Source organism: Amblyomma maculatum, chromosome 3 (genome assembly GCF_055883805.1).
Source record: "Amblyomma maculatum isolate TAMU_Amacu chromosome 3, ASM5588380v1, whole genome shotgun sequence".
In the NCBI taxonomy this organism is placed as follows: Eukaryota; Metazoa; Arthropoda; class Arachnida; order Ixodida; family Ixodidae; genus Amblyomma; species Amblyomma maculatum.
In genome coordinates, this window is record NC_139346.1 from 44,442,888 (window position 1) to 44,454,873 (window position 11,986).

General features: G+C 43.2%; 1 long non-coding RNA gene across 2 annotated transcripts; it reads right to left on the reverse strand.

Moving 5' to 3' along the window:
- Window positions 1-2,114: 2,114 nt before the first annotated feature.
- LOC146194668 (uncharacterized) lies at window positions 2,115-11,622 on the reverse strand. 2 transcript variants are annotated; one of them, XR_014705895.1, is made up of 5 exons: window positions 11,504-11,622; window positions 8,839-8,975; window positions 4,017-4,174; window positions 2,962-3,102; window positions 2,115-2,224 (listed from the first exon to the last, which is right to left on the reverse strand). It is a non-coding gene; the product is annotated as an uncharacterized LOC146194668 (long non-coding RNA). The 2 variants fall into 2 exon arrangements; XR_014705896.1 differs by having other exon boundaries at window positions 8,839-8,972; window positions 11,504-11,587.
- Window positions 11,623-11,986: the final 364 nt, after the last annotated feature.

The following is an 11,986-nucleotide window of genomic DNA, read 5'->3' on the forward strand; positions in this document are numbered from 1 at the left end:
GACGCCAGAGCAATGTGAAGAACTTCTGGCTAACGGCGGCCTCATGAAGCCGAAAGACGGGCTAGCCAGTCTTCTGTACAGCCTATCGACGGTGACGTCAAGGCGCAACGAGTGTGACAATGTGATCAAATTCAGTGAAAGTGCAACAGCTACCCGGATGTTTCACAGGGACTTTAGCAACAACCAGGTTAGCTTCGCGTGTGATGTATGTGAAAGATTTTGTCATGCCAGTAAGTAGCGGTAGGGAAAGAAAACAGCAAGCGCAGCCATGCAGATGTTGCTTTCGTACCTCCGGTTTAACCAGAACTAAACCACAGCGAATATTTATCTACAGTCTCAATCATACTTAGCGTGAACTCTGCTCCGCGCGTGCTTTGCACCATCTCAGGTAACCTGGCTGAGGATCAATGCTGACTGCCGCACCATTATAGGGACCTCTAAGTAGTGCTTCGTGTTCGCTATTTTGTGTGAATTTGCCACTGGCTTTGGTGCAATGATGCTGCGCACATACGCAGCAACGCGGAGCCGTGTTCCTGAATGTGATTGACACTGTACGTGCAAGGTGTACCCATGGAAAATGGAGCTGGATACTGGGGCTGCTGTGTCAGTCATATCTTTGCATCAGTTTCGGCAGATGTTTTCCTCGATTAAGGTCATGCCAACTACGCTCAAGCTGAGGATGTTCCAGGGAGCTATCGCTCTGCCTGTCGGAGTTGATCACGTTGTCGTGCAGTACGCAGAACAGAGGGCCCAGCTGCCTCTTTACACCACGAGAGAAAAGGGACTCTCTCTGCTTGGTCGACTGTGGTTGCAAGCCATCCAAATCCACTGGGGCCATATTTTCGAGCTGTGCGCTATTTCCAGGTTCGACATTTCTGCATGTTCAAGTAAAAGCGACGGACTGCGCATGCTTCTAGAAATGTACCAGAATTTCTTTAAGGACGCAATGGGGAAACTTTCAGAAGAGCTGAATGGTCATTGAAAGAAGATAGCGTGCCAAAATTCCTAAAGGCAAGAAGTGTGCCCTTTGCATTGCAACCTGCAGTCGAGGCTAAGCTTAAGAAGTTTAAATGCATGAGAGTATTTTTACCAGTCATGACGAGTGACTATGCCACACCGGTTATACAAGTAGTAAAGAAAGGTGGTAGCATGATGCTATCCTGAGATTACAAGACAATCCTAAATCCTTGTCTTGAAACTGACCGGTATACTCATTCCCGAGAGCCGACGAATTGTTTACAGCTCTCGCAGGGGGACAAACGTTTTCTAAGATTGACATCAACACAGCCTATCAGCAGGTAGTAATTTCATAGTACTCAAGAATTTAATTGCCCCTAAATACACATAAAGGACTTTTTGCCATAAGCTGGCTGCTGTTCGCAGTTTCTTCGGCGCATTCCATTTTCCAAAGGATTAGGAACACAATTTTGAAACATTTGAAAGGCGTAAGCTGCTATTTGAATGATGTTCTCATCACAGACAGGACGTGGGACGAGCATTTTACAAACTTTGAAGCGGTCCTAAAGCTATTGATGGAGCTCGGGGTTCGAGTAAAGAAAAGTTTTCTTCGTTCTTCCAAAAAGAACTGCGATATCTGGGCCGTGTTATCAGCGCAGCAGGGAGCAACGCCAGAGAAGATAGAAGTTCTAGTAAAATCTTCTGCGCCCACATGGAACCAGCAGCAATCGTTTCTGGGCATTGTGAATTGCTACGGGCCCTTACAAAAATGTCTATGATCACGTTATGCGATGTCTTTAGACAATATGATCATAGAAGCTATCGACCATCAAAAGAAAGTCTTTAGAACACGTATGCTCTATGTATGATCTCCCTTCCGACAATTGGCCACCGTGATTGAATAGAATGTATTTACATAGAACGTATTTATACCTCCTATGATTAGCCTATTGATAGCGTATATGGACACTGTAACGACTGTGTTCCGATAATTGGCCACCGTTATTTAAAAGAATCGTGTTCATACAAAGTATTAATACCTTGTGTTATGCTAACTATATTTCAAGTTTCCAATAATAATGTGTATTTTACTCACTATTCACATGCATGTAATATTTCGTGAAAAGTGAGAGTGGCAAAAGAAACAGATGCAAATTCAAACCTTCATTTATTGCACAAACCCTTGACACAGAAACACTTTGTTTCCGACGGCAACGACATTGTGTGTTTGATGTACCAGCCATATCAAAATTTATCACGGTGTCACCTAGAAAAGAAATATACATAATCAAAATTTTTCTGCCAATTTCGCACGCTTTCTGCTAGCATCACACACACATCTCTCTTCACTCAGATGCCTGTTTTTCCTTAAAATATGCTAACTGGTTTCCAACCACTTTCTGTACGAACTAGTACCTGCAAAACACCCTCAGGAGATAGAGACTATTGCTGTGTTTAGTTGAATTCCTTTTGATCCTCTATATCATTCGACATTAGTTTATCACAATAGGGGCCCAGGAAACAAAGGAGTGAAATTTACACGCCAGTATGCTTGGTCATCAGATAAACTCTCTCCTCTGCCATTTGCTACATCAAGCAAATACACATGTTGAGCGGCAACGTATCAGTATGTATACATACATTTTGGTGCATGCTACCAGCAAGTGATGCCACTATGCCTGTTTGCTCCTATTTTTCCTGAGTGATGGCTATGTTTGCCATAGCAGATGACACACACACATAAGTAATTACTGAAGGAGACCAGCTACACCAAGCACCTAGGGGAATACAAGAGCGATAATAGGGAATGATGAAGTATATTATAGTTAGCCTACAATATGCGGTCACACATACTTTTTGCTACATATGCAGGTAACAAGTCTCAATAGTGTATTCCCAGAGAGTAAGAAAATAAGAAAGTGCCACTCATGCCCATCTTTTCCTTTCAAGATCTTGTCACCAAGGTAAAATCTTTATCACATATGAAAGCAAAATTTAGAATACCTTTCTTTTATAAGAAGTCCACATGGATGCTGCTACGTCCCACTGCTACTTGTCCAGGAAGTCAGGTTGCCTTGTTACTTGTCGGCACAGACCACGGCAACAGGGTGTCTCCAGATATGGTCGAATGAAGCAACAAGAGGACTGCATGTACATATGAGAACACTAGTCAGAACAGCAGGAAGAAAGATTTTTTTAATAATAAAGGAAAAGTCAAATGCATAAGTAAAAGAAACATAGGAGGAGTATTTCATATGGTTGCTGAGCGACAGCATGAAAAGCCCAGAATTGAAAACGCAATGCTCCACTGAGGAAAATTACATAATCATAAAATACATAAATACATAATAATCTAGGTAATCTCAGGAATAGTGGCAAGTCTTATGTAGGCACTATCGTTTGTAGATACGTGGAAAGACAAGTCAGATGGGGTGGTAAAAAATGACTGGTTTGGTTTATGTGGTTTAACATCCCAAAGCAACCCAGGCTATGAGAGATGCTGTAGGGGAGGACTTCAGAGCGTTTGACGAGCTGGGGCTCTTTAACGTGCACTGACATCGCACAGGACATGAATGCCTTTTTGCTTCAATTTTGAGCTTACTGCTGAACTGGTCGTACTCAAAATAGGTTGGCGCTACTTTTTTTAAATTTAGACAAGGTCCTTTTGAGGATACAAGACTTGCATGTGTCCCAGACACATTCAGGGAGGCACGTTGGCCCTGTACAAAGGCTTAAAATGTGGAGAGCTTGTCTCATTAAAACCCACCCGGCCCCGCATAATCACTTTTTGGTGCCTAATATTGCCTGCTTTGGCTCGTCAATAGTAGGCTACCGACAATAGGAGCTAAATTATTTCATCCTTAAAAAATCATGCAGCTTACTGCTGGAATATGCAGTCACACATAATTTTTGCTACATATGCAGTTAACAAGTCGCAATAGTGTATTCCCGAGAGTAAGAAATTAAGAAAGTGCCATAAATGTCCATCCTTTCCTTCAAGAGCTTGTCACCAAGGTAAAATCTTGATCACATATGAAAGTCAAATATAGGAGAAATACCTGTCTTTTATAAGAAATCCCCATGGATGCTGAAGAAACCATGCAGCTACGTCCCACTGCAACTTGTCCCGGAAGTCAGGTTGCCTAGTTTTTACTTGTCGGCACAGACCACGGCAACAGGGAGTCTCCAGATATGGCTCAATGAAGCATCAAGAGGACTGCATATGCATACGAAAACACTAGTCAGAACAGCAGGAAGAAAGTTATTTCGAATAATAAAAAAAGGAAAAGTCAAATGCACAAGTAACAGAAACAAACAAGGAATTCTTCGTATGCTGCTGAGTAACAGCATAAAAAGAGCACGGAATTAGAAATACAATGCTCCACAGAGGCAAACTACAGTAAAATGCTTGTGCACAAAATTCTCTTCTAGAGTGGAAGATTCAGTGTATATGCAAGGGGTTACATTTATCTATTGTGCATGCATACGGTACTATAGGAATACAACAAGGTGGACGACTGGGCACTTTGGTATAGGTTCATACTGCACCAGCCAAAAGACGAGACACAGAAAAGAGGAGGACAGGACAAGGCTGGACTATCAACTGAATGTTATTGATAAGAAGAAAACAACGAAGACTCTTTCCGAAAAGCTCGCGCACAACCCAACCCGTGGAATGGCAGGAAATTGGGAAGAAGATGAAGAAGAAAATCAAAGCCAATTCCAAGTCAAGGCCTAACTAACGACTTTTCTAATAGATGAAGTTCCTTACAATGAAGGCTAACAGACGCCTTAGCCACACACTTGTCCTCGGCTTTAGCAATGTAAAATGCTTCAACGAACTCTCTGCAGAGTTGATTACCATTGCTGTAAACTACACCCGTATTATTGAAGTCAGGCGCACAAAGGGACGGGTCATGCTCCGACTTACACTCTCTGGATTGCACATGTAGCGCAAGATTAGAACTCGCCTTCTCTCCCAGAGAATTGGAGTGCTCCGTCAGGCGCACATTTAGACATCTGCCTGTCTGCCCGTAGTAGCACCGGCCACAATTCAGCGGAACGTGGTAGACCACATTCTTTCTGCAGGTGGTGAACTTTTTCTTATGTGACACTGCACAACGAAAACTATCACGAGGTACACTGTCGAGCCCCTTTCTAACTCTAGCGCACAAAGCTCCTATCTTGTTTCTCGCTGTAAATACAACGGGCAGACAGGCAGATGTCTAAATGTGCGCCTGACGGAGCACTCCAATTCTCTGGGAGGGAAGGAGAGTTCTAATCTTGCGCTACATGTGCAATCCCGAGAGTGTAAGTCGGAGCATGACCCGTCCCTTTGTGCACCTGACTTCAATAATATGGGTGTAGTTTACAGCAATGGTAATCAACTCTGCAGAGTTGGTTGAAGCATTTTACATTGCTAAAGCCGAGGACAAGTGTGTGGCTAAGGCGTCGGTTAGCCTTCATTGTAAGGAATTTCATCTATTAGAAAAGTCGTTAGTTAGGCCTTGACTTGGAATTGGCTTTGAATTTTCTTCATCATCTTCTTCCCAATTTCCTGCCATTCCACCGGTTGGGTTGTGCGCGAGCTTTTCGGAAGGAGTCTTCGTTGTTTTCTTCTTATCAATAACATTCAGTTGATAGTCCAGCCTTGTCCTGTCCTCCTCTTTGCTGTGTGGCTGGTGCTGCTTTTGCTGTGGTGGTTTGCTGCTTTTGGCTGGTGCAGTATGAACTATAGGAATACATTTCTGTCTGGGAAGTCAACCTCCACATCACCAGGTATCAAACTATTTCAGAAGTTTCTGAAAGATTTCTATGCAATGACAGGAAGATCTTTCACTATCAAACACAGTTGCAAATAACACTAAAATCTAATGAGCCCATGTATGTTTCTCTTAAAAATGTGCGGACGAAGGAAATGTAGTTGCTGCTCCTTCTATTTATTTACTTGTAACTAATACTGCATCATTTCCAGCTATAGCATGCGTGAACACGATGCAAACAAACAATAGAGGTGAGCGAGCTTATCTAAAGATTTAGAATGACTTTTTGTAATAAAATGAACAGAAATCATTTAACTAGCCATGTACAGGAGACAATGCATGTACTAAAGCAGAGCTGCACAGATTTAAGAGCTTTAAAAGCTCTAGCAAAACACCCTTCTTGTCACTGTTGCCTTTTCACAAGCACTACAGGCTGGCCGAGAGCTAGTTTAGATACAATACCTCTAATTATCGCATTCAAACTGATCACTTTTTCAACTACATTGATAAACACAGGTACACATGGCTGAGCTTTCAAAACATCATCTGTTGGACAAAACCCTCATTATACTCTTGGATAGGTCTGATAATAAAGATCAGCATGGCGAACAGCCATTCGGCGCTTCCATGCGCTATGCAAGCTTAATAGCCTTATCATATCTTACAGAACACTGTTGTAATTTTCAACACCTGAGAACCAAATTCCATGGGGGTTTAAAGGGACATCTTTGAGCAAAGTTCACTGTAGGATATTGCCCCCAAAAAACCGAATCACAACAATCTATAAACACATGTTCGACAGCGTCTGGCTTTCTGCACAAAATACAGTTCACACCCCATGGAAGAAAGATCTCTCTCTGCCATCTATGTCTATCCAGGCAGAACCCAAACATGCAATTTAAAAAGATTTTTAGCAGTCTGTAAAGGCATTCGTTTTACATGTTAGAATGCATTATTATTTGATAAACACAAAAGGGCCGCCACACTGATACTTCCCTTCGTCTTGCAGCCCACCCCTTCTGTAACAAGCCCCCTCATGTTTGCAGAACTCAAAAACACACAAAACAATTAAACAGAAAATGTTCTCCAACAGATAAATATCAACATATTACTTTTGTTATTGCTAGTAACTATTTGGCTCTAGGGTTAACGATGCATTTATTTAGGTTGTGAATAAAATGAGTTCGGAAGTTAATTGCAAATCTTGGTGACTAGCAAGAAAGTAAATATTTGTGTATATGTTGCTTTGAGCAAAGTAAATGTTCTCATTTAGTCACAGAAAAACAGAATACCACTTGAACGAACGTAACTTCGACGATGTATTCAGTTGTACGAACTTTATTAAATCCCCCCACTGAAGCTCTATTGAACACTATGCAAACGCACTTCATTTTAACAAACTTCAGTTATTGCTCATTTCAGTTCAACGAACATTTTCCGCGGTGTTATCCTGTGTCTTCAAAGTCATACTGAGCGCTTAAAAAAGCACAATCCGCACTCTTTGTAGCATATTTTTATGTTAAGAACCACTTTTCATTATCGCGTGAAGAAAAGTGGCCGTTATTTAGCTTTAAAGTGAATTGGCTGTCTAAACTAGCTTGTAAGCAGATGAATCCATAGCTGTCTGCACGCCTAATTAGCTGTACAGTCATAGCCAGTCAAAGCCAGATCTTCAGCCCTACCAGGCCCTTTAGCTCCAAGAATTGCAAATGTGTGCATTTTGGTTAACCATGATCTGCTTGGAGAAAATGAAAGCCTTGTCTCCTCAGCAGGCCGTTGTGATAGGCAAGATTCTCAGGAGCTTGCACAGTAATCGAGTTCAAAACCACTGTAGTCCTTTCAAAAGTGCTGCAAAAGGTTATGCATTCTTCACTTGCAAATCAGCGCAGTGACAAATAAATGGGCTCAGATAAGATTTGAACAACCTAAAAATTTGTGACAGATTTTCTCTTCTTGGGCTCCAAGATTACCTCGGAAGGAGACTGTAGCCATGAAATTAGGAGACGCCGGCTTCTGGGAAAGAGAGCAATGGTTAGCCTTGACCGCCTAGTAAAGGGCAGAGACAATAGTCTGCCAACCAAGATCCGTATAACTCGTGCTATGGTCTTTCCAGCTGTGATGTATGGATGCGACAGTTGGACTGTGAAAAAAGGCTGACAGCCGAAGAATTGACGCGTTTGAATTGTGGTGCTGGCGAAGACTCTTGAGAGTTCCTTGGACTGCCAGAAGACCAAATCAGTCGATATTGTCGACCATAAACCCTGACTGCTCATTGGAAGGTCAAATTCTAAAGTTAAAGCTCAGCTACTTTGGTCATCTGATGAGAAGAGAGGAGTTGCTGGAGAAAGATTTGATGTTGGGAAAGGTTGAGGGTCGCTGGAGAAGGGGTAGGCAGCGAACGCGATGGTTAGATGGTATCCTCGAGGCACTGCAGATGAAATTATGTGATGCTAGGAAGATAGAGACCGGAAAGCGTGGCGTGACATGGTCCATAGGGTCACGAAGAGTCGGACACGACTGAACGACTGAACTGAATATTTCTTGAAGCTAATGGAAACAATCTTGAACGCATTTATTTCAGTCCAATGAACTTTCATTTCAACATACTTTTTCCTAAGGTCCCTTGAACTTTGTTCAAGTGAAACATCAATGTATGTGTACATATGCTGAGGCAGTCTAAATAAACAGTAACTGAATGTCAGCATGAACATGCACACATATGCACAGTGCAGTCAGCTATATTATGAAACCATGTTTGTCACTGAGCTATTAAAACACAGGTTTACTCAATTTTGCCTCAACTAGAAGTAGTAGGTACTACTGCAATAAAACAGCTAAGTATATCTCCTGTTTTAAAGCTCTGAAGATGCCATGAAAAATTTTCTTTAGTGCAGACTATGAGCAAGATTCACCAACATGTCAGTCTTGCGCTAAAAACACAGCAAGAATCATATAACAACACCGAGCTGGTTTCAAGCTTTGCTTTAATGAAGCCTGTTACACATCCGCCCTTTATACTCTCAAAAGAAAACAATAAATGCAAAGCATGAACCAATAAAAATTTTACAGTTATAAAGCAAACACATGAATGCAAAAAACATCAGCATGTGATACCTACCAATTCAATGTCTCCTTTACAGGAAGGATGCTTTAGGGCAGGGCACCCATGGCTGATAGAATAAACTGCCTCAACAGATTCATGACGCTGTCTGCTTCATATACAGGCAGCACTCCCTCGATGGCAGATGAAATCTGCTGCAAAAGCAGTGTGACAATACAATTGCATCAGCTGGACTGCGAGCATTATTGCCAAACAAGCCGTAAACGCAGTAAAAGAAAGACTTCATTAAATCCATGCTTCTCAAAACCCATAACATACCATTACTTTCCCTACACTCCTAAAGAAAAGCTGTCTCGGAAAATGAATTCCTAGCAGCTCTAGGTCACATGCCATAAGTTACCAAAAAACTCGATCCTATCATCTGTTTCAATTCGGACCCTTGTCAGCAATATCAAACATTAATAAACGAAGAACTTCCACAGTTGAAATTCACTTTTCAAAATATGCTGTTTCTCTGTGAAGCTTAAAGGTTCTTAGAAATTAAACAAAACAAAAGACTAAGTTTGAAAGCTCTAATCGCTTAATTCACAGCCAATTGTTAGCTTGACCCACATAACTTGCCACGCCTCCGTTAAAAAAAAAAAAGAACACTGGGCCTGTACTAAAATAATACGTACTGACCTACTAAGGATATAAATATAACTATTACTGCGTTGAAGTCTGCGAATTGTTATAAATAAAATTATATATCACCCCCCCCCCCCCCCCCCCAATCTGTGCTTACTCTAAAGGAAAGCTTAAAAACCTAATTTTACGCGGAAAGTCGTTGCTTATGGACAGTGCGGTAACCGCATGAGGCGACAACCCCTAGCGATCCGTCGCGCGACGCCGCCGCCAACGCCTGTCGTTGTCGCTGGTGCATACCGCACGGAGCGACGGAGCTCAGCGACAGAGAGGCGCGTTTTCAGCGTTGCTCTGTTACCGCCGCCATTCGGTCAAGGGGAATGCAATCACGCTATATCCCATTTCTAACACTAAACAGCATGAAGTACGATAAGACACTGATGAAATTTCTTGTAACACATCGTATTTTAAAGGGTCACAGCGCAGCGGTGCGCTACTACACTGCGATGCCGATTTGCATTGCAAGCAGTGACGTTCTCCTGCTCCTTTCGGAAATTAACAATATCTAGCCACGCTAGCCTTTTTCTTTCTTTTATTACCCTTCCAAGCTTTTACTGAAATATCTCGATGCACTCATATATACACGAATCAGACGAAGTGAGCGCGTAAAGGCACCAGGTTCTTCGCCCGAACCGGACTAGGAAAACAAACTTCACACGCAATAAAAGAAGAAAAAGCCAGAACGGAAGTTGAGCACCCTAAAGTCCTCTGCGATTGGCTGCCTCGCGAGCTGCTTCCGGGCGACACTCGAAATTTTCTAAAAACCCAGAAACCGAGCGACAGCGACGAGCGGCAATGCTTTGGCGGCCCTCAACCAGAACCACCTGCCTCAACACGTCGCGCGACGGCGTCGCGCGGCATGTCGCCGCGAATTGTCGCCTCAAGCGGGAAACGCATGTGAGCGAAAAAGTGAGCGAAGCGACAAGGCGGCGCGGCGTAAGCGATCATGGTTCGCTCCGTCGCCTACTGGGGAAGACACATGCACGCGACAGCGCGAACCGAGCGAAATGGCGACAACGCTCTGTGTAGGTTGTGTGGCTGGCATTTGGCTAGCATAGTGGCTTAGTACACCGCAAAACTATTGCCAAATCCGGCAACAGTCATAACGATTGCAAGAATTAACGTTATTTTGCGACAACATGGCAAAGCAAAATGTATTTACAGCAAACCGCATCGAATGTGTGTGAACTTGCACTGTAATCGGCACGAATAATCACGTGACCCCTTGTTTCTATTATTGTTTCGGTTGCGATTAGACGTTCTTTGAATCCTTGGCTACCCACCATTGTTCGTACAAAGCGAAATGTTAACGCGGTAATGCACAATCACAATGCAACCCAGCAAAATAAAGAAAGCATGCGAAATGAGCGGCAGTGACGTACGGTTACTTCCGGGCGAACGAGCGAAATTTTCTATTTCGGCAGATCCGAGCGACGAGCCAAGCGACACATGCATTTCTGTTCGCGCGAAGGCTTCGCGCGACGCGTGCCGCCGTCGCGTTCGCGTTCGCGTGAGTTTTCGCGTGCATGCGATTCAGCCTTCATGCGGTTAGCGCTCAACGAAGAAAATAGCTCAACGAAGAAACGCTATAAACAAAACAGATAGGTAGCGAGCGATCGCACACATCTGATGGAATTTAAAAATGGCAGGTTTTATACGTCTACATAGCTTTTACGCAGTACAAGGCCTCTCTCAATATTTGAAATTTGACTGTTATGGCTGCGAGGCCAAGCGGTTGTTTACCTTTGAAGAATTAGTAATAACTCCGCAAAAAAGCGCCTTAAAGATCTGAACTATGTTGCAAACTGATCGGAAAGAAGCCGCGGACAATCGAGGATCACTTTTTAAAACTTAACTAGGTGATAAAAACGCTAAACAATGAAAAAACTTCCTAGAGCATTGGGCGTGCAGTATGCAGCAAAGTAAAAAATGGGTAAACGCTTGTAATGTAAAAACTGCTCACTTCTGAAACACAAAATTTTCCGCGAGTATGCGCAAAGCGTTTATAAGAAAGGAATGAAAAAGTTTGTCAACTTACATTGAAGATTTCTGGCAGAAAGAACTATTTTCCACGCTCGACGTCGCCAAACAGCCAAACGCCGCCTCCATGTCTCCGGTGCGCAATCACGTGACACATGAAGCTGCATCACGTGTTTTGTGGAGTTCGCTTTCTTTCTTTCTTTCTTTCTTTTTCAGTCGCGCTGCCACGCCGCGCTGCTCCATCACGTGTCTTGTGGAGTTCGCTTTCTTTTTTTTTTTTTTTTCCAGTCGCGCTGTCGCGCCGCGCTGCTCAGACGAAAGGCGGGATTAGTGGAACGCCGAGCGAGCGTCAGTTCTGTACGTTCGCTATCTTGTGCTTTCGTTCTTTTTCTTCCGGTGGTTTTGTGGGGTGGCTGGTATTCGAGGCGACGCAGAAACTCGGAGTGGCGAGCCCACTTCAGCGATCGTGTGTTTGCTTCCTTCATTGTAATGAAAACGAGTTCTTACCGTATGCGGAGCCGCACATATTGAGTGCCTGCGC